The sequence below is a fragment of the Pleurodeles waltl genome, chromosome 5 (genome assembly GCF_031143425.1).
Source record: "Pleurodeles waltl isolate 20211129_DDA chromosome 5, aPleWal1.hap1.20221129, whole genome shotgun sequence".
NCBI classification, from domain to species: domain Eukaryota; kingdom Metazoa; phylum Chordata; class Amphibia; order Caudata; family Salamandridae; genus Pleurodeles; species Pleurodeles waltl.
This window is the reverse complement of record NC_090444.1, coordinates 441,584,339-441,606,987: the sequence shown is the minus strand read 5'-3', so window position 1 is coordinate 441,606,987 and position 22,649 is coordinate 441,584,339.

Sequence of the window (22,649 nt, the reverse complement as noted above, 5' to 3'; positions counted from 1 at the left end):
CGAATCAGAAAGCTAAAAAAGTGGTCCACATTTGGACATTAGGGCGTTTTGAATTTTCTAAAGACACGCTGCACACGGGGTTTGCAAGGAATGGGATTCTTTACGCATTTGTGCTAGCTGCAGGCAACGTATGTGGTACTATCACGGAAGTCAAAAGGAAAACCAGCTCACCAGACCATAGAACAGGCCCTCAAACTGCAAAAAATATCCCAATCACTGACCTGTCAGACTAGCCCTTCGGGCACTGGCAGATTGCCCTATAGCCCTGTCTGACCTCGGATGCCTCGAATAGCACGCGCAGCTGCACTTAGCTCTAACACCGACATCTGCAATGTTAGCGGTATGTGACAGTAAGAACACAGATGTATTACGTCATCTCAGGTCCAGCAGAAGTTCCAAATTCAGGGAAGCAGACTGGGACCTAATTAGAACCGCAGTCAAGTGTTAGTAACATGTGCTAATGGCTTTTGCCTTGCAATGTGCCTACTGCTACATTTCTGGTGTTTTTGCAGGCTTTTGCTCTGTCTAGAAAAGTCTGCAGAAATCTGTAGAGAATTCACAACATTTCTAAATTCTCTGTTAATTTTGAAATATTTCCAAAATATGCAGGGGATCAAACATCTGTGTTTCCTGCAGAAAAATCTGTCACTATTCTGAGACTAGGTTTTACTCTATGGGAATGTAGGGTCTGATCTACTAACCTATTTTGCAGTTGCAAACACAGTGATTCTCAAAACAAGTACGTTGACAACTGCAAAATAGGCTTCACTCTGTATTAATCCCATTATCAGAGTTGGTAAACGTTTTCTGTCTACTAAAATGGAATTGCAAATTGGCATATTATGTGTCAATGATTTGTGACTGTAATCTGCTCCCGTAACCACATCATGCATCCCACGCATATGCGGCATCCAACATCTTTGCCAAGGGCTCCTACACCAGGACTCACTCATAGCCTCTCTTTACTCATCCCTACGTACACATTGCCGCCCTGCCTACCAGCTTGCCCGCCTCAGCAGCAATGCCATCCTTACTATGTTCACACATTTGCTATCACTCTGCCACCTGCCTCATATCCCTGATACCCATTATTTCCCCAATTGTATTGTTTTGGCCCAGCACAGCCATTTCCACCCGGCACATACCAGAGACACCAAGAACTCCTGGATCTATTTACATTCACCGCTGTTATTCTATTATAAATGGCAGGACTCAATGAAAATGTACTCAGTAACTTATCTCAGTGGCCTCTGTTGCATGTTATTGTATGCTAGTGTTACTTGCATTTTACATTTTAAGAAAAATATCTCAGAAAAAAATCAATGATTTCTGACTGTAATCTGATGACAAAACTATGAACGGACCATTTGCAAAAGAGATTGCTATTTGTGAATATAAAAACAGGTTTCTTGAGGACCAGATGGTACCACTGCCAAATGTCAAACAAATTTTGAAGAAAAAGTAAACTTTTGTTTAAATGGAGCCCCGTTTCCTTTAAGAAAAACGGGCTGCATTTTTTTAAAAAAAGTTTACTTTATTTGAAGGCAATTGCAGACATGGTGGTCTGCTCACCCTGAAAGGCCACTATCCCTGTGATTGTGACCAATCATATTAAATTGCAATTTGCCACCACCCTACTAAATACTCATTAGGCAAGGTGGTCTGCAACTAAAACCTATTCTGTATTTTGAGAACCAACCTTTTAACTTATAATTAGTTTGCATAGCCAGATTTTATTTTCAAAACAATGGTGTTCTAGTTGCAACCACATTTTAGGTCACAGACTACCAGACAGCACACCTGTCTGGTTTACTAAAGACATCTTGGGGACTTTCAGAAAGATGACTTAGGAATGCAGTCAGCTGGTGCATTACAATTGGCTTGGTGGTTTGTAACTCACACTTTCTGGCTTTCCATTTGCTGGCTTTATTTGCTTTAGGCTGTCCAGTTTCAGTGTGTTCCTCCCATTCCCTAAACCGTGTTTTCTGTTTCCTTCCGCAAACTCACTTTCTGTTAACAGGTCTTTAAATCTTGTCCATTTCTCCTCACAATTGCTGAGCATTCAAAGACTAATGTCAAATGTCAGGCACTTATCTATTTGTTTTTTTCCCTGACTTCAAAGTGAGAGGATTTATGTGACAATCTTGCTGGATACTAGGGGCAAAAAATAGTTATTTTTTTCTAGCTCACGACAATTTTTAAATTAACTGTGCAAGCATTTTGGAATATATTGGAATTATGAACGCACAAATGACAATTTTTTTGTTACTGTCTGAAGGGTGTTGGAAACAAATATTTTAATATGACCAAAATGAATAATTAAACTTGGTTATGCAATTTCCACACATTTTTGTCTATGCAATATATAGTTTTATTAGTAAAACTGTATGTCTGTGCAAATCTAATAGTCATTTCAATTGAAAATGTGTTTCAGTAATGGCAGTGTGCTACCACACCATGAACACTCCACTCTACTCCACTTTACTCTTCTCTGCACCACTCCACTCCACACCACTGCACTCTACTCTTCACCACTCCACCTTACACCACTCCACTGCACTCTTTACCACTACTCTACACCACTGCACTCTTCGTCACTACACTCTACACCACTCCAGTCTAGGCTACAACAATCTACTCTGCACAGCTGCACTCTAAGCCACTGCACTCTATGCCAGTACACTCTACACCAATGCACTTTACTTTGTTACACTCAACTCTATGTCCCTGCACTCTGTCAATCCACTGTACGCCACTCTAATCTTTTCTACATCATTGCACTGTATGCCACTGCACTCTACACCACTCAATGCCATTACACTCTATGTCACTCTATGCAACTGCAATCTACCCTGCCCCACTCCACTCTACACCACTTCACTCTACTCTGAAGCAATCTACTCTATGCCACTACATACTATGCCATTCTACTCCACTCTGTGCCACTGCATTATATGCCAATGCACTCCATACAACTGCACTCTATGTCACTACACTCTACACCACTGCATTCTACTCTGCATCGTTGTATTCTATGCCACTGCTATCTATGCCACTTTACTCCACTATGCACCACTGCACTCTGACACTTTACTCTGCAACACTGCACTCTCTGCCATTGAACTCCACAGTACTCTCCTCTGCACTTCTCCACTCGATACCACTGCACTCTATGCCACTGCACTCTATGGCACTATACTCTACTCTGCATCACTTCATGATACTCTACTCACCACTACTCTACACCACTGGACACTATGGCACTCAACTCTACTCTGCACTCTACACTGCTGCACTCTATGCCACTCTACTCTACTCTGAGCCACTGCCCTCTGCATCACTCAACTCTATGCCACTCTACTTTGCACCACTCTATGCCACTCTACCCGACACCACTGCACTCTATGCCACTGTACTCTACGTCACTCTACTCTGCGCCACTCTACACCACTCTACTCTGTGCCGCTCCACTCTGCACCACTCCACCCTGTGCCACTCCACTCTGCACCACTGTACTCTACTATACACCACTCTAATCTATGCCACTGCAGTCTATGACGCTGCATTGTATGCTGCTGAATTCAATGCTGCTGCACTCAATGTCACTGCACTGTATGCCTCTATACTCTGCAACACTCTACGACAATGAACTCTTCACCAGCCTACTCTACTCTGCCACTGCAGTGTATGCCACTCTACACTTTGTCATTCTAATGTACAACACTCTCTGCTACTCCACTCTACAAAACTCTAATCTAGTCTTTGCCATTCTACTCTACACCACTCCATCCCACTCTCCTCTCTGCCACTAACTTTTAGCCATATTTGGTTTTTGTTGTCGCTTGGAAGCAGGTGCACTAGCAGGGGCAAGCCAGTTGGCACGGTTTCCACAGTTTTAGGCTTGAAAGCGGCAGCGCAGGTGGGAATGGAGAGGGCAGACTGGACTTCGCCTGGAGGAGCCACGTTTTTAAAATGTTCGGCAGGAAGTTATAGTAGTTACAGTTGCAGAGTAATAGCATCTTGAAAGGAGTTTTAAAATAGCAATTAAAATGGTAAAAGGAAGTAGATAGGATTGCAATACTGTATGTGGGGAGGTGGGGAGGGTAGTTTAGGGGTGAGGGGTGTGGTGTAGTTAAATCATATGTATAGTGAGGTGGTTAGTCTTGTTTTGTTAGGTGCACCCAGTGCTTAATTTGTAAATAAAAACGTACCATGCTCAAAGCCCTCCTCTTAAACACGCGGCTGGTGCAATTAAATATGCAAAAAGGAAATACTGAGGCAGTGTAATCCTGAAGCCATCTCGGGCTTCTTCAGTCCATATACAGCCACTCTCTGCCTACTCAGCTCACCCCTGCAGCTTTTTGCTTTCTCCCATTGTGACGCTTTTTCGTTTTTCTTTTCCCCCGTCTTTCCCATATGTCTCTTTTGCACACAGTAAATGCTTGGGGCAGAACAATAAGGGCCAGATGTAGCAAGGGTTTTGCGAGTCGCAAAAGCCTCTGTGCTATGTAGAAATGCATTTTGCGAGTCGGATCCGACTCGCAAAATGCATTTCTGACTCGCAAATAGGAAGGGGTGTTCCCTTCCTATTTGCGACTCGCAATGCTATGCATTTTCATTTGTGACCGCGATTCGGTTTTTTTTCAAATTGCAGCTCGTTTTCCTTTAAGGAAAACGGGCTACACTTTGAAAAAAAAGACTGCTTTATTTAAAAGCAGTCACGGACATGGTGGTCTGCTGTCTCCAGCAGGCCACCATACCCGTGAGTGCCCTGACTCGCTATGGGGTCGCAAATTGCGACCCACCTCATTAATATTAATGAGGTGGGTCTTTGCGACCCCATAGCGACTCGCAGAAGGTGTCTGAGACACCTTTCTGCATTCCACATTGCGAGTTGCAATTTGCGAGTCGCTGGGACTCGCAAATTGCAACTCGCAATTTGAAGTTTTGCTACATCTGGCCCTAAGTGCCAGCCCCTTAAAAATAAGTGCTGGTGCTCCGCATCGGAAACAACAAGAACAAATTGGGTGCACCTGTCTTCAATAAAGCTCTTTTCCACACAGCACAGTGTCAGTCTTGGTTAATGCGTTGTAGTAATTGATTTTTTTTGTGTTTAAAAAACAACCTACGCTTTGTTGTGTCCCTCGAAAAAACAAAAACAAAAATTGGGACCGTACTGTCGCTATGTAATAACTGGCATTCAGCATTTTTGTTGCAAGTGCTTCTGCTGTATCAGCAAAAGTAATTTTCGCGTGCATTCAGCAAACGGGCAGATGCTAACCTGGTGGCCTTAGTGGTTCAGACAGTGAAGGCCTCATAGGCTCGGCAGCCAGATCTCGAAACCTTAGGTAAAACCCCTAAGGGTTCTTGCACCAAAACACGCCTCAGGAAAATTCTCGTAGTCTGAAAGCACAAGTCAATGCAATGTTCATGCCTTACAGAGCAGAAGCAGCATTTGCGCTGATTTGAGAAGGGAAGGAAAAAAAATGTCGTGTCATCTGCACGAGACCGTTTTGGACCTGTGAAGAGGACACTGTAGTGTCCCACTTGCTCTAATCTCCCTTTTTGCCTCATGTTGTGTGTAGAATCTTGAGCGCGCTCGAGCTTCCTTGCCAATGGGGTGCTGAATAGAGAATCGCCACAGACACTATTGACAAACGCGGCGTCTTGTACTGCTAGCTCCAAGGATTCACAGAAGAGAAAAGAAAACTTGGTACCGCCCTTTGAACCCATTTGTACGGTATGATATTTTTGTCATCGGGCTCATCTTGCTTTTTTTGTTCGTCACTTTCCTACACAATATTTGCTAGGTCGTGCGTGACTGTGAAAAAGACTTAACGTTACTGAAACAATCAGAAGCGGAGCTGCGGATTTCTATGTGGCAAAGAAGGAACCGGAGACTGATTAAAAAAAACTCTGCTGCAGGAGAGCTCTAAAGGCACGTAGCTGAGTTCTTATCTAAGGCATCGTAGCAGGCAGGTTTTCCTTGTTTTCTTTTACAAAGACATGAAAAAGATCCCATATGTTGATCTACCCTTCAGTGGTTTCAACCTTTGTGACAAAGCTCCACATTTTGTACCAAGATTTAACGCTAGTAGCTTGTGAGCTGCGGCTTCTGGTGAGTAGCTCATGGAAGTGGTTCAAAATCCTGTATAATTGCACTCTGGAGCCTTCAGGTGGTATTAGTGTTGGATTTGAGATAGTTGGGGGTGAGGATTTCTCTCAGGGGCGACTCCTCCGCAATGGCAGAGGAGTGTTGCCCCCTGGCCAAACGCCAGGAGATGAAAAATAAACTAACAGTTTAATAATGTTTTATTTTCCATCTGCTGGCTCAGCCAGCAGTGTAGGTAGTGGCAGGGCTGGGTCATGGGATGGGGGATGAGGAGAGAGTGCACCTAAGTGTGCATGTGAGTTTGGCGTGCTGTCTTAAGCCTGCCAAACATACATGCGCACTTAGGGTTCTCCAGCCCGGATGGGGAAATTGCACAGACCCCAGGGTTGTGTCCGAGCGGCAGTCTGAGCATCTCAGACCAATCCTGGCACTATTTTCATACTAGGTTTAGCATTAAAGCAGTGCCAGGATTGCTGGGGAGCCTGTGCCTGTGTCCCAGTAAATGCTGTGCGAGGCAGTGTGCTGTGGCGATGAGAAAGGTAAGTGTTTCTTTTATTTAAAGGTATTTCCCCTGTCCCCGTCGTCCCCCCTCCCAGGCCCCCCTTGACGTTTGCAGTGGCCGCTGCTGCTCTTACGGGACAAAATTAGACATAAGTGGAAATCAATGAAGATTAAATGGGTAGATTTGAGTATTTAACAGAGAAAAATACTAGGAATGGTGCAATGTTTCAGAAAATTTGCATTAGTGATGTTCTCATTTTTTTCCATTACTCATGTCAAATGTAGATTTTCTCTCTGAATGTTTTGCACTTTGTTTCTCACAATATTTGTCTTTCTTACTTTCAACCTTGATTCCACTAGAGTTCAGGTGCAATTCTTCCTGCAGTATGCAGGAGGACAGCGTTGTTCCGCACCACACCCTTAGGGTGACAGCAGAGTGGTGTGAGTCCCTCCTTATTAGCAATCCCTGACAGCTGGGGCCACAAGAAGCCCCTAGAATGTGGATGACTCATCCCTGAAGCCCCTTACTTAATGCAAATTCAGGCAAAATGGTGGCCTTCTTGACATATTTTCCGATTTCCTAAATTAATTGCTGCTCCTGGCATAATGACCACTGACACAGTTGGAGAATTATTAGCCTAATCAAGGCCAGGCCCACGATACAATTGCCACTCCTAACATAATTATGGGTATGCTTGGCCATGGCTAGTCCTGGCATCACAGTGGCCATTACTGGAATATTGTGGCCATCCTTGGTCTGATAATGCCACCCCTGGCACAATAGTAACCAGCCCTGGCATAACTATGACTCTTCTTGACATATTTAGCATCTACACATGTGAAAAATTCATGAAAATGCCAAGCTGCTGTTTAAGGATCAAAGGTGTATTCAATAAAATTGAATTAACTTATTTTGTTTTAAAACATTATGGGGGTCATTACAACATTGGCAGTAAAAGCCGCTTCCTGCGTGCAGAACACCGCCAACACACCGCCGCAGCCGCTGAAATCCGCCACAGCTATTATGACCCACAGCACTGACTCTGCCAAAATTCAGACACCCACACAAGTCCGCCACACCAAAGGTCAGTGGTAAACTGGCGAAAACAAAACCTCCACCGTCACGCCAACAGAAATACGCCCACACTATCACGACCCACGAATTCACGCGGCGGTCTTTCAACTGCGGTGTTCCATTGGCGGTACACACCGCCGCGCTCAAAATACACACATATCTCCAAAACACAGCCACATTGGACAATTTGAAATACACACACCTGATACACATACACACAACACTCCCACACATCCAATACAATATAAAACACACACCCACATCACCCACAAACCCTTACGACCACAAATCACGAACGAAAGCCAGAGAGAGACACCACCAGCAACAACACTAGCATCCAAAGGCACACAACACCATCACCCACATAACTTCCACGCACCTCACACAACACACCACTACATATCAGCACACTTATCACCCCACACACCACCCCACACATCACCTACACCACCCCATGGCACGGCAAAGACACCCCAGGTTCTCGGAGGAGGAGCTCAGGGTCATGGTGGAGGAAATCGTCCAGGTAGAGCCACAGCTATTCGGATCACAGGTGCAGCACACCTCCATAGCTAGGAAGATGGAGCTATGGTGAAGGATCGTGGACAGGGTCAACGCAGTGGGACAACACCCAAGAAATCGGGAGGACATCAGGAAGAGGTGGAACGACCTACGGGGGAAGGTGCGTTCCGTGGTCTCAAGACACCACCTGGCAGTTCAGCGGACTGGCAGCGGACCCCCACCTCCTCCCCCACAACTAACAACATGGGAGGAGCAGGTCTTGGCGATTCTGCATCCTGAGGGCCTCGCGGGAGTAGGTGGAGGAATGGACTCTGGTAAGTCAAAGCTTTACTATTACATCCCCCACCCTACCGCATGCTATCACATACCCCCACCCTCGCCCTCACCCCCATCACTCCAACTCCTCACAAATGTCCCAACATCACAAACCACACATCCCAACACCAAGCCCTGCATGCAACACCAAAGCATGGACACCCATCACTAAAGCATGCCCACTGCACATACCCATACACCCCCCTAAACCATCATCACACAAGGTCCTACACAGGAATGTAAGCACTGGGGTACACGGTCACCCACCCACTGCACACCATGCCACACACAGATGCAATAATCATGCTTTTATACCCCTGCAGGACCCTTACCCAACGTCACCGCACAGGAAGGTCCACACATGTCCACACCACCAACAGAAGAGGCCCAAAGTGATGACAGCACCTCTGTCCAACTGGATCTAGATGACCAGCCCGGCCCATCGAGCACCTCGCGACAGTCTGTTCCCCACACCCAGTCACAGGCCACTACAGAGCTTCCCCCCTCTGGAAACACCAGCACAGCACCCACCCAGCGGGCCCATACCTCCGTCCCCAGGAAACGTCAATCAGTAGTGTGTCCACCACTACAGGGAACCCAGGCTAACCCACCAACCCAACAACAACAGGGACTTGGGGGCAGTGGTAGTGTGCACACGGTTCTGGGGACGGAGGCCCAGGAACACAGGGGAACTGGGAGGGCTGCTGTGCGACAGGGGGCAGACAGGCCCAGGGAACCCACTCTCCAAGAGGCCCTCTCCTCCATCATGGGAGCCTACCACCACTCCCAGGAGACGATGGCAACGGTACTGGCCAAGTTTCAGGAGACCCAGTATATGGGCTTCAGGGAGGAACTCAGAACCATCAATTCCACCCTGGGCACCATTGTAGGGGTGCTGAAGGAAGTATTCAACACCAGGAGGGACACTGTGGCACAACAAGGGGCCCCTGACACTAACATGGATGATGAACTTCCCACCACCTCCGCCGGCGCTAGTGGACAGGACGCCCCGCCACAGGACCACCACACCAGCACCCCACCCCCTACAGAGGGAGAACCACCTCGCAAACGGTCCCTGAGATCCAGGAACAAGACAGAGAACGAAGCCAAGACCCCCGCCAAGGAATGAGACCACCCTGATTGTCATCCTACTGTCCCACTTTGTCACCCTGTCCATACTTAAACTGCCCCAGCTCCACTTCCTATGCCCATATGGGCAATGCACCTGTGAGACCAATAGACTGGGCTCTGCCATGGACATTCCTCCGCCATCATCCCTCACCATTTTGCTATCCCCCCCCCAATTTTGAGCACTAAAATAAACACCCTTAAAGCACAAAACAATCTGGAGTCTGTCTGTGATTTCGGAATACTGTATTAGCAATAACTGTGGCAAAAAGCTCTTTCATTTGTAATGTCAACATACCTATGTCACACAGCTCTAGTCCATGAGGAATCAAAGCAGATGTCACACTGTGGGACCCAGATCTGTGAAATCGTATGGAAAAGTGACAACTCAGTGACCATACACTGGGTGAAAAAGACAGACAGTAGAGAGGCAGTAGTGTTTAAGTACATGTAGTAGGCAGGTTTGTATCCTTACTTGTGTTTCACTGGAAATATTGCTGGATCACTGAGTCCCTGTTGTCCATGGCTTCTTCCTCTGCTTCCTCGTCTTCACTGTCCACAGGATCCACAGCTGCAACAACACAACCATCTGGACCATCCTCCTGCAGAAAGGGCACCTGTCGTCGCAAAGCCAAGTTGTGAAGCATACAGCAGGCCACGAGGATCTGGCACACCTTCTTTGGTGAGTAGAATAGGGATCCACCTGTCATATGGAGGCACCTGAACCTGGCCTTCAGGAGGCAGAAGGTCCGCTCAATCACCCACCTAGTTCGCCCATGGGCCTTATTGTAGCATTCCTCTGCCCTTGTCCTGGGATTCCTCACTGGGGTCAGTAGCCATGACAGGTTGGGGTAACCAGAGTCACCTGCAAATGGCGAGGGACAACTGTTAGACAAGCACTAACCTGGAGGGATATCCCCAGACAACCATTCCCACTGTCTTCCTTCCAGGTGCTCACCTAATAGCCATACACGGTGCCTCTGGAGTTGCCCCATCACATAAGGGATGCTGCTATTCCGCAGGATGTAAGCGTCATGCACTGAGCCAGGGAACATGGCATTCACATGGGAGATGTACTGGTCTGCCAAACATACCATCTGTACATTCATCGAATGATAACTCTTCCTGTTTCTGTACACCTGTTCACTCCTGTGGGGGGGGAACCAAAGCCACATGGGTCCCATCAATGGCACCTATGATGTTGGGGATATGTCCCAGGGCATAGAAATCACCTTTCACTGTAGACAAATCCTCAACCTGAGGAAAAACGATGTAGCTCCGCATGTGTTTCAACAGGGCAGACAACACTCTGGACAACACGTTGGAAAACATAGGCTGTAACATCCCTGATGCTATGGCCACTGTTGTTTGAAATGACCCACTTGCAAGGAAATGGTGCACTGACAGCACCTCCACTTGAGGGGGGATTCCTGTGGATGGCGGACGGCTGACATCAGGTCTGGCTCCAGCTGGGTACACAGTTCCTGGATTGTGGCACGGTCAAGCCTGTATGTGATTATAACATGTCTTTCCTCCATTGTCGACAGGTCCACCAACGGTCGGTACACCGGAGGATGCCGCCATCTCCTCACATGTCCCAGCGGATAGTGCCTATGAAGGACAACAGCAAGCACAGAGTCAAACAACTCAGAGGTACGTACCCACAGCTTACACAGAACACCATTCATACTCAAAAAGTGGTCTGTATGTTTGTTCAGCATAGGCCTAGGTATATGTGACGCAGTTGAAAATGAAGCCATGTGGGCCCCTGAAATGGCGGCTGCCTGACCTCTAAAGTGGGACAATGGGACGTGAGGTAACTGCGCTGGCGTTGTACACTGTTGCGGTAGGCGGTCGAAGACCGCAGCGCAATGCTGCATTGGTTAACATTGCACCCTATGGGTCCCAGGAGCCAATGACGATGTACGCCGGCGGTGACGGTACGCACCGTCGCGGACATGACCGCCATTTTCTATCTGTTCAATCACTCGATACCTGATCTTCGACAGGAGAGGACCTACACTGCAAGTGCCCCTGTGACCTCGGTCTGGTAGAGACAATGGCTCGAGTGTCTGGGGAAAGGGCCCCTGCCTTCACATCAGAGGAGTTGGAGAAACTCGTGGACGGGGTCCTCCCCCAGTACACGCAACTCTACGGTCCTCCAGACAAACAGGTAAGTACACTGGGAGCATGATCTATGGGCCATGCCTGTGTGGAGAGGGGTGGATGTAAGAAGGAAGGGAGGAGAGTGCGGCATGCATGAAACAACGGTGAGTGCATGTGCCACATGGCAAGGGAAGGGATGGGGGCCAATCACTTTGACGGTGCAGTTGGTAATTACTTTCTCTTTCCCCTGTACAAATCATGTAGGTCAGCGCCCACCAGAAAAAAGATATTTGGCGTGCCATCGCCAAGGACGTCCAGACCCTGGGGGTCTACCACAGACGGAGCACCCACTGCCCGAAAAGATGGGAGGACATTCGCCGCTGGAGCAAGAAGACGGCGGAGGCTCAGCTGGGGATGGCCTCCCAACGTAGGAGTGCCCGTCGCACCATGACCCCCCTGATGTTCAGGATCCTGGCGGTGGCATACCCGGAGTTGGATGGGTGCTTGAGGGCATCACAGCAGCCACAAGGGGGTGAGTACACTCACATTCTGCTGACTTTGCGCACAGTGGAGGTGTCTGGGTGGGGGAGGTGGGCTGTGGGTTTCCCTAGGCCAGGGCGAGTTCCGTAGGCAAGGTCCCTCCGTAAGGCAGGCCATGTGGCACCCCACCCCACCTCTGTAGAGTGACAACTACACCTAGTCTTGCCCCTGTGTCATCTATGTGTGCAGATGTCGTCCATAGCCTAGTAGGCCATTTCCCAGGGATTGAACAGTGGAGCCCAAGAGCCCCGGCGTAGTGCAGGGGGCTTCTGTGTCTGTCGTGTCCACCAACGGTAGCGGTAATGCATGCACTCAACATGTCTTTCTTCTGTCGTCCACCCCCTTTTTGTGGTCTCCCTGTTCTTGTGTGCATTAGCATCATCAGGCAGAGGAGCAGTGGCACCGGAGAACCAGGGGGCTGCATCCCACATGGCCATGGAGGGCCACACTACGCACTAAGCAAGAAAATGACCACTTTCTAAAAGTGGCATTTTCAAACTGACAATCTAAAAACCAGTTTTACCAAAAGGTGTATTTTTAAATTGTGAGTTTAGAGACCCCAAACTCCAAATCTCTATCTGCTCCCAATGGGAACCTGCACTTACAACATATTTAAAGGCAGTCCCCATTTTAACCAATGACAGAGATAGGCCTTACAATAGTGTAAAACGAATTTGGCAGTATTTCTCTGTCAGGACATGTAAAACACAGAAGTACATGTCCTACCTTCTAACTACAATTCACCCTGCCCATGGGGCTACCTAGGGCCTACCTTAGGGGTGCCTTACGTGTAGTAAAAGGGAAGGTTTGGGCTTGGCAAGTGGGTCCACTTGCCAAGTTGAATTGGCAGTTTAAGACTGCACACACAGACACTGCAGTGGCAGGTCTGAGGCATGTCCACAGGGCTACTCATGTGAGTGGCACAATCAGTGCTGCAGGCCCACTAGTAGCATTTGATTTACAGGCCCTCGGCACCTCTGGTGAACTTTACTGGGGACATACCAGTAAATCAAATATGCCAAACATGGATAAACCTGTCCCCAGTATAATACAGAGCACTTGCATTTTAGCACTGATCAGCAGTGGTAAAGTGCGCTGAGACAATAAACCAGCAAAAACAGAGTCCAGCATACCATAAAAACAGGAGGTCAGAAGGCAAAAAGACAGGGGAAACACACCAAAAGATGCCAGGTCCAACAATAAGGAAACTAAGGGGGTCATTACAACATTGGCGGTAAATGCCGCTTACCGCCGTGTAGAAGACCGCCAACACACCGCTGCGGCCGTGGAATTCCACCACAGCTATTACGACCCACAGCTCAGAATCCACCAAACTCCAGACACCCACACAAGTCCGCCACACCAAAGGTCAGTGATAAACTGGCGATAACAAAACCTCCACTGTCACGCCAACAGGAATACGCCCACACTATCACGACCCACGAATCCACGCGGCGGTCTTTTAACCGCGGTATTGCATTGGCAGTACACACCGCCGCGCTCAAAATACACACACATTTACAAAACACAACCACATTGGACAATTTGAAATACACACACCTGATACACATACACACACCACTCCCATGCATCCAATACAATATAAAACACACACCCACATCACCCACAAACCCTCACGACCACAATTGCGACTGAAGGCCAGAGAGAGACCCACCATCTACAAACTAGCATCCACAGGCACTCAACACCATCACTCACACAACATCCATACACAAAACACCAAACACCCCTAAACATCACCCCACACATCACAAGACACACCACCCCACACATCACCCACACCAGCCCATGGCACCGCAAAGACACCCCAGGTTTTCTGAGGAGGAGCTCAGGGTCATGGTGGAGGAAATCATCTGGGTAGAGCCACAGCTATTCGGATCACAGGTGCAGCACACCATCCATCAATACCACCCTGGGCACCATTGTAGGGGTGCTTAAGGAACTCGTCAACACCAGGAGGGACACTGTGGCACAACTAGGGGCCCCTGACACTAGCCCAGACGATGAACTGTCCACCACCTCCGCCGGCGCTAGTGGACAGAATGCACCGCCACAGGACCACGACACCAGCACCCCACCCCCTGCAGATGGAGAACCACCCCGCAAGCCGTCCCTGATATCCATCCAGGACAAAGACAGAGAACAATGCCAAGACCCCGCCAAAAAATTAGACCACCCTGATTGTCATCCTTCTGTCCCACTTTGTCACCCTGTCCATCCTTAAACTGCCCCAGCTCCACTTCCTATTTCCCTTTGGACAATGCACCTGTGAGACTAATAGACTGGACTCTGCCATGGACATTCCTCCACCATCCTCCCTGACCATTTTACAACCCCCTCCACTATTTAGCACTTAAATAAACACCCTTAAATCACAAAACATTCTGGAGTCAGTCTGTGCTTTCGAAAATGTGTATTTCAAATAACTGTGGAAAACTGCTATATCCATTGTATTGTCAGCATACCTATGTCACACAGCTCTAGTCCATGAGGAAACAAAGCAGATGTCACACAGTGGGACCCACATTTGTGAAATTGAAAGGGAAAGTGACAACTCAGGGTCCATACACTGGGCAAAAGTGACTGACAGATGAGAGGTAGAACAAGGGTATCAGATGTAGCAGGCAGTGATGTCTTCTTACCTGTGTCTCACTGGAAGTATTGATGAATCACCGTGTTTCTGTTGTCGATATCCTCTTCTTCTGCTTCCTCGTCTTCACTGTCCACAGGCTCCACAGCTGCCACAACACCTCCATCTGGACCATCCTCCTGCAGAAAAGGCACCTGTCGTTGCAAAGCCAAGTTGTGAAGCATACAGCAGGCCACGATGATCTGCACACCTTCTTTGGTGAGTAGAATAGGGAACCACCTGTCATATGGAGGCACCTGAACCTGGCCTTCAGGAGGAGGAAGGTCCTCTCTATAACCCTCCTAGTTCACCCATGGGCCTCATTGTAGCTTTCCTCTGCCCTTGTCCTTGGATTCCTCACTGGGGTCAGTAGCGATGACAGGTTGGGGTAACCAGAGTCACCTGCGAATGTCGAGGGAAATCTGTTAGACACACACTAACTCCTAGGGATATCCCCAGACCCAGACACCTAGTCACACTGTATAGGGTCCGTGTCTTCACCTAATAGCCACACACGGTGCCTCTGGAGTTGCCCCATCACATAAGGGATGCTGCTATTCCTCAGAATGTAAGCATCATGCACTGAGCCAGGAAACTTGCCATTCACATGGGAGATGTAGTGGCCGGCCAAACACACCATCTGCACATTCATCAAATGATAACTTTTCCGGTTTCTGTACACCTGTTCACTCCTGCGGGGGGGACCAAGGCCACATGTGTCCCATCAATGGCACCAATGATGTTGGGGATATGTCCCAGGGCATAGAAGTCATCTTTCACTGTAGGCAAATCCTCCACCTGAGGGAAAACGATGTAGCTGCGCATGTGTTTCAGCAGGGCAGACAACACTCTGGACAACACGTTGGAGAACATAGGCTGGGAGATCCCTGATGCTATGGCCACTGTTGTTTGAAAAGACCCACTTGTCAGGAAATGGAGTACTGACAGGACCTACACTAGAGGGGGTTTCCCTGTGGGATGACGGATAGCTGACATCAGGTCTGGCTCCAACTGGGCACAAAGTTCCTGGATTGTGGCACGGTCCAGTCTGTAGGTGACAATTACATGTTGCTCTTCCATTGTCGACAGGTCCACCAGCGGTCTGTACACTGGAGGATGCCGTCATCTCCTCACCTGCCCCAGCGGACATGCTCTATGGAGGAGAACAGCGAGCAAAGAGTCAGCCAACACTGAGGTACGAAAACACAACTTTATTCCACAAATTTTTAAATCCGCTATGTTCCTGTCTTAGTGTGCATGCAAGGCCTAGATATGTGTGACGCATTTAAAATTAATGCCATGTGGCCCCCTGAAATGGCGGCTGCCTGACCTGTAATGTGGGACAAGGGGATATGAGGTAACTGTGCTGGCATTGTACACCGTCGCGGTAGGCGGTCGGAGACCGCAGCGCAATCCTGCATTGGTTAACATTGGACTCTATGGGTCCCAGGAGCCAATAACGATGTACGTTACCGCCATTTTCTCTCTGTTCACTCACTTGATACCTGATCTTTGACAGGAGAGGACCTACACTGCAAGTGCTGCTGTGACCTCAGTCTGGAAGAGACAATGACTCATGTGTCTGGGGAAAGGGCCCCTGCCTTCAGTACGGAGGAGTTGGAGAAACTAGTGGTACACGCCACTCTACGGTCCTCCAGACAAACAGGTAAGTACACTGTGAGCATGCTGTATGAGCAATGCCTGTGTAGAGTGGTGTGGAGGGAATAGGGGGGGGGAGAATGAGGCGTGCATGAAACGACGGTGAGTGGATGTGCGTCATGGCAACGGTAGGGATGCGGGCCAATGACTGTGATGGTGCGGACGGTTATATCTTCTCCTTTTCCCCTGTACTATTCCTGTAGGTCAGTGCCCACCAGAAGAAGGATATTTGGCGTGCCATCGCCAAGGAAGTCCGGACCCTGGGTGTCCAGCACAGACGGAGCACCCACTGCCAGAAAAGATGGGAGGACATTTGCCGCTGGAGCAAGAAGACAGCGGAGGCCCAGCTGGGGATGGCCTCCCAATTTGGGAGGGGTGCCCGTCGCACCATGACCCCCCTGATGTTCCGGATCCTGGCAGTGGCGTATCCGGAGTTGGATGGGCGCTTGAGGGCATTACAGCAGCCGCAAGGGGGTGAGTACACTTTCATTCAGCTGATTCAGCGCGCATTGGGGGTGTCTGGGTGGGGGAGGTGGGCTGTGGGTTTCCCTAGGCCAGGGCATGTTTAGTAAGCAAGGTCCCTTCATAAGGCAGGCCATGTGGCACCCCCCCCCACCTGTGTTCAGAGGCAACTACACCTAGTCAGGCTCCTGTGACTTCCATGTGTGCAGCAATCGGGGAAAGGCCTTGTAACCCATGTCCCTGTGATTAATTAGGGTACTCAAAGTGCACGGCGTAGTGCAAGGGGCTTCTGTGTCTGTAGCATCCGCCGACGGTAGCGGTATTGCATGCACTGAACATGTCTTTCTTCTGTCTTCCCCCCCCCCTTTTTGTGGTCTCCCTGTTCTTGTGTGCATTAGCATCATCAGGCAGAGGAGCAGTTCCACCGGAGCAGGAGGGAGCTGCATCCCACATGGCCCTGGAGGGCGACACAATGGAGTCTGAAGCCACCAGTGGGACTGAGGGCGAGGGGAGCACCACGGCGGGGACGGGAGCTGAGACCAGTGACACGGACTCCTCCTCTGATGGGAGCTCCCTTGCAGTGGTGGGCCCCTCTGTGCCCCCCGCATCTACAGGACAGCCGCCACCCCCCCTACCAGCACCACCCTCCCAGCAGCCCCTCAGCGTGTGCCCCGTGGCTGCTCACCCAGGAGGGTGGGCATCTCCTTCGCCCCAGGCACCTCAGGCCCTGCCCCAGTCAGTCCTGCTGCCCTCAGTGAGTAGGCCATTGACCTCCTCAGATCCCTCACTGTTGGGCAGTCTACCATTTTGAATGCCATCCAGAGTGTAGAGAGGCAGTTGCAACAGACCAATACATACCTGGAGGGCATTCATTCTGGTCAGGCAGCCCAACAGCGAGCTTTTCAGACTCTGGCCTCAGCACTGATGGCAGCCATTGTCCCTGTGTCCAGCCTCCCCCCTCCAACTTCCTCCACCCAGCCCCAATCCCCTGTACCTCAGCCTATCCCAAGCACACCAACAGACCAGCATGCACACACCTCAACACTAGGGAAGCTCTGGCAAACATAAGCACCACACATCCCACAGGCACTCACACAAGCATCATACCCATGCACACATACCAACATCCACTGCCTCCACTGTGTCGCCATCCTCCTCATCTCCCTCCTCCCTCCCTGTCTCGTCTCCACTCACACCTGCATGCACTACATCTTCAGCCACTACATCCATCACCAGCACACCCATCACCACACCCCGCTCACGTGCACTCACCACCCACACTACCATTCACACATCCACTGTGTCCTCCCCCAGTGTGTCTGTGAGCCCACCTCCCAAACTACACAAATGCAGGCACACACCCACCCAACAGCCATCCACCTCATGACAGCCTCCAGCCCATGCACCTTCACCCAAAGTCAACAAACGTACACCTCCTACAACCACTACCTCTTCCTCCACTCCCAAACCCCCTCCATCTACCCGTCCCAGTGTGTCCCAAAAACTTTTCCTGTCCAATCTTGACCTCTTCCCCTCACCTCCCCCACCCTTTCAGTCCCCTAGGGCCCGCCTTTCCAGGTCCCAACCCAGCACCTCAGCCACCACATCACCGGGAACAGTGGTGCCAGCAGTAACCAGATTCTGGAGTGCGCCAAGCAGCAAGGCAGCCAGTGTGCCAAGGAGCCAGACCACGGACAGTCCCCCACCTCAGAAGCATAAAAAGTTGACCACTGCCTGGCGGGAGAAAGGCAACACATCTGCCACCAAAGGCTCTCCCAGGAGTACAGTTGGGAGTGGGAAGACAGCTGCGCCACCATCCAAGGTGGGAAAGGGAGACAGAAAGAAAGGCAAGTCGCCGCAAACCTGCACGGCGGACAAGACCGCCAACAGCACCGCTTCACAGGACACCGCCGCCACCAGCACCACTGCCAAGGACACTGCCGCCACCAGCACCGCTGCCAAGGACACCGCCGCCACCAGCACTGCTGCCAAGGACACCACTGCCACCAGCACCGCTTCACAGGACACCGCCGCCACCAGCACCGCAGGCCAATGAGCGCAGAAAGCTCCGACGCTACTGAGTCCGCCACGAGCAGGTTGTAGCACTCTGGGCACAAATCCCCCTCCAGAACCAGTGGAGAAAGACATCCACTACCTCTGTCCTTGGCAGGATGAAGCACTCTGGGCACCAAGCCCCCTCAATAACCAGCGGAGAAAGACACCCAGTACCTCTGTCCTTGGCAGGATGAAGCACTCTGGGCACCAAGCCCCCTCCAGAACCAGTGGGGAAAGACATCCACTACCTCTGTCCTTGGCAGGATGAAGCACTCTGGGCACAAAGCCCCCTCCAGAACCAGTGGAGAAAGACATCCACTACCCCACTCCTTGGCAGGATGAAGCACTCTGGGCACAAAGCCCCCTCCAGAACCAGCGGAGACTGTTATCCACTTGAGAGACTGTGACTTTGCACTCCCCAGGATAAAGCAGTGGGCAACCCACCCACTGGAGAGACTTGTGAGACTGTGGCTTTGCACTCCCCAGGATAAAGCAGTGGGCAAACCACCCACTGAAAAGACTTGTGAGACTGTGGCTTTGCACCCCCCAGGATAAAGCAGTGGGCAAACCACCTACTGAAAAGACTTGTGAGACTGTAGCTTTGCACTCCCCAGGATAAAGCAGTGGGCAAACCACCCACTGAAAAGACTTGTGAGACTGTGGCTTTGCACTTCCCAGGATAAAGCAGTGGGCAACCCACCCACTGGAGAGACTTTTGAGACTGTGGCTTTGCACTCCCCAGGATACAGCAGTGGGCATGGAGCCCCCTCGTGGATCTGGCATCGTGCACTCATCCGGCTGAGGTGCCCCCCCTTCCCTTCCCTCTGAGGTGCCTGTTGTATTTCTATCTGATGCCCCTGCAGTGTTCTCTCCGTTTTGATCAGGTATTGAGTGTGGGCCTCGCCCATGCATTTTGGGCCCAGTGGTCCACGGACTTTAATGGTGCAATACCTGGACTTGTAATTTTGGTGTATATATTTGTTTGTAGTGTATATATATTTTTGAGTACTGGATTTTAATAGATTACAAGCTTTCAAATAATTTCCTTTTGTCTTTGCATTCTTCCAGGGGGGGTTGGTGGTGTAACTGTAATGTATCAATATGTATTAGTGTGTGTGTTGTAGTGGGTGAGGGTGGGGGTGTGGGTGGGGGTGTTACGTGTGTGTGTCACTCTTTTTTCCCTCCCCCCTCTCCTGTGTCGTAGGTGCAGTACTCACCGTGGTCGTCGCCGCCGGCGTTCGTGCTCCTGATAGAGGAGCAGGAAGACAAAGGGAGGGAGAATCTGGAGTTCCGGTTCCATGGCGTCCTGGTACCTCGTTGAGTGTGTAGAGGTGAGCGTTTTCCCTTCCAATTCCTGTTTCCACTGTGTTTTTGTTCGCAGTGAATCCACCCCGGAAAAGGTGGTGGATTGGCCTGTTGTAATACTGTGGGTGGTACATTGTGTTCCGCCTGTCTGTTGGCGGTTACTGCCGCGGTGTTTGTTTGTACCGTGGTGGCGGTCGGAGTGTTAAAGTGGATGTCTATGTTGGCGGTTTCAGCCACGGTCATGATTCAATTTTTTTTACCGCCCGCCTGTTGGCGGTTTTATCGCCGCTTTAACACCGACCGCCAGGGTTGTAATGACCACCTAAGTATTGTTGGACCAGGCTCTTTCTGCATGATCACCTCAGATTTTTTCCCTTCCTTTACTGAAGCCGTTCTTTGCTGGCTTTAGAACTCTGAAACCTTTACTCTTGCTAACCAATGGTGAAGTGCTTGTGCTCTCCTTTCCAAGTATGGTAAGATTGGTATACACCAGATTGGTACATTTGATTTACTCATAAGTCTGTAGTCAGTTGTACTACAGGTGCCACAGCATGTGTATTAAATGCTACTAGTGGGCTGAAACACTTATAGTGCCACCCATTAGCGTAGCAATGTAAAACATGTCTTTTGACTACCACTGCAGCCTGTAGCGCAGTTTTAAAATTGCCATTTGGACCTGGTAACATGAACATTTTGCAAGGCCTAAGCCTTGCCTTTTGATACTCACAAGTCACCCTTGGGATAGGTCCTAAAGACTAATAGAGCAGGGTGCATTGTATTTAAAAAGTAGGGCATGTGTACATAAGCTTTACATGTCATGGCAGTGAAAAACTCCCAAAGTTGTTTTTCCTGTAGCAAGGCTAGCTCCCATAGTCTAATAATGGGATACCTTATTTCATTTAATGTTTTGGTAACTTCAGTTTGGGGACAGATAGAGAAAGGTTTCTTTGCTCATTTGAATTTCAATTTAAAATCCTCTCTAATGGTAAAGTCAGATTTTAAACTACATTTTTTAAAATTGCACTTTTAGAAAAATTGCATTTTTCTGGCTAAATCAAATGTGCCTATCTGCCAGTCTCCAGTGTCACATGACTGTTAATGGGTCTCCTGTAGTGTGATGTTCATTCTTTTCATACAGGGGACAAAAGGGAGTTGGGTGTGGGGAAGGATGGGCCTCTGCTGAACAGGATGGCCTAGGGGTTGTGCTCAGCCCTTTCTGAGCTTCCAAAGGGTGGCATGAGGACTATACCCAGCCCTTTGCTGACTTCAGAAGATGCCTGTCCTGGGAAAATGCAGTCTACACTTGGGCCTGCCCACCCTTTGTTCCCCTAGATAGATTGAAGCCAAACCAGGGAACAGGGAAGAATGTAACAGAACCAGTTCAGCATAAGTCACCGGGTGTCCCCAAAACATAGGCGGGCCCTTGGTACAAAGGTGGCACTGTCAGACTCTCTCACTAGACCACTCCTAGACCTGTGAAAACTCAGAGGAAGGACTGCGTTGCCGTCAGAAGCTTCAAGGTAGACTGGACCACTTGTCTTACACCTGGGATCCCAGAAGTGACTCTGAAGGTCAGTTGGCTGCCCTCCTGGGACAGGGACACAACAAGCTTCCAGTAGCCTTTCCCTGCAACTGCCCATCTGGCCAGTACTAACTTGATCTGTCTGAACCCTTCTACTAGCCTCTGCTGGAGGGCGTCCTAACTCCCAAGAGGTGCCCATCAGGTCCTGAACCGTTGGCTTGTGTTAGAGTGTACAGCTTCAACCCTAAAACCGCGTGATCTCAAATCCAGGTGAAAAAACAGGGGACTCTGGGCTAATTGTGTCAAAGAGAACTGTCCCTTGTTTCCTCAGGAACGTGAGCAAAGTTCACTGAGGTCAACCTGCATCTGACTGCTGACGAGACCTTACCAGGTACAAACCCCAGACATCACCGCCCAGAGCTCTTTAAGTCAACAACAACTAGCTTCCCACCGAAACAAAGTTACAATATTTGACCAGCTCTTGGACTTCAGTAGCTCCCCTTGGATAAGCCCCTCTCAAATCCATCCTGCAGTCTGACCGCCAGTGACCCCATCAACGACTGCTTCTTGTTTGAAAATTGGACTGATTTAGGTTAACCTTTCACCAGGATGAACCTGGTTCCTGTTTCCGACCTGCACTCCTTCGCTTTTGACTTTGACCCAATCCAGCATGACCAGAAAACTGCAGTTGGCTCTTTGT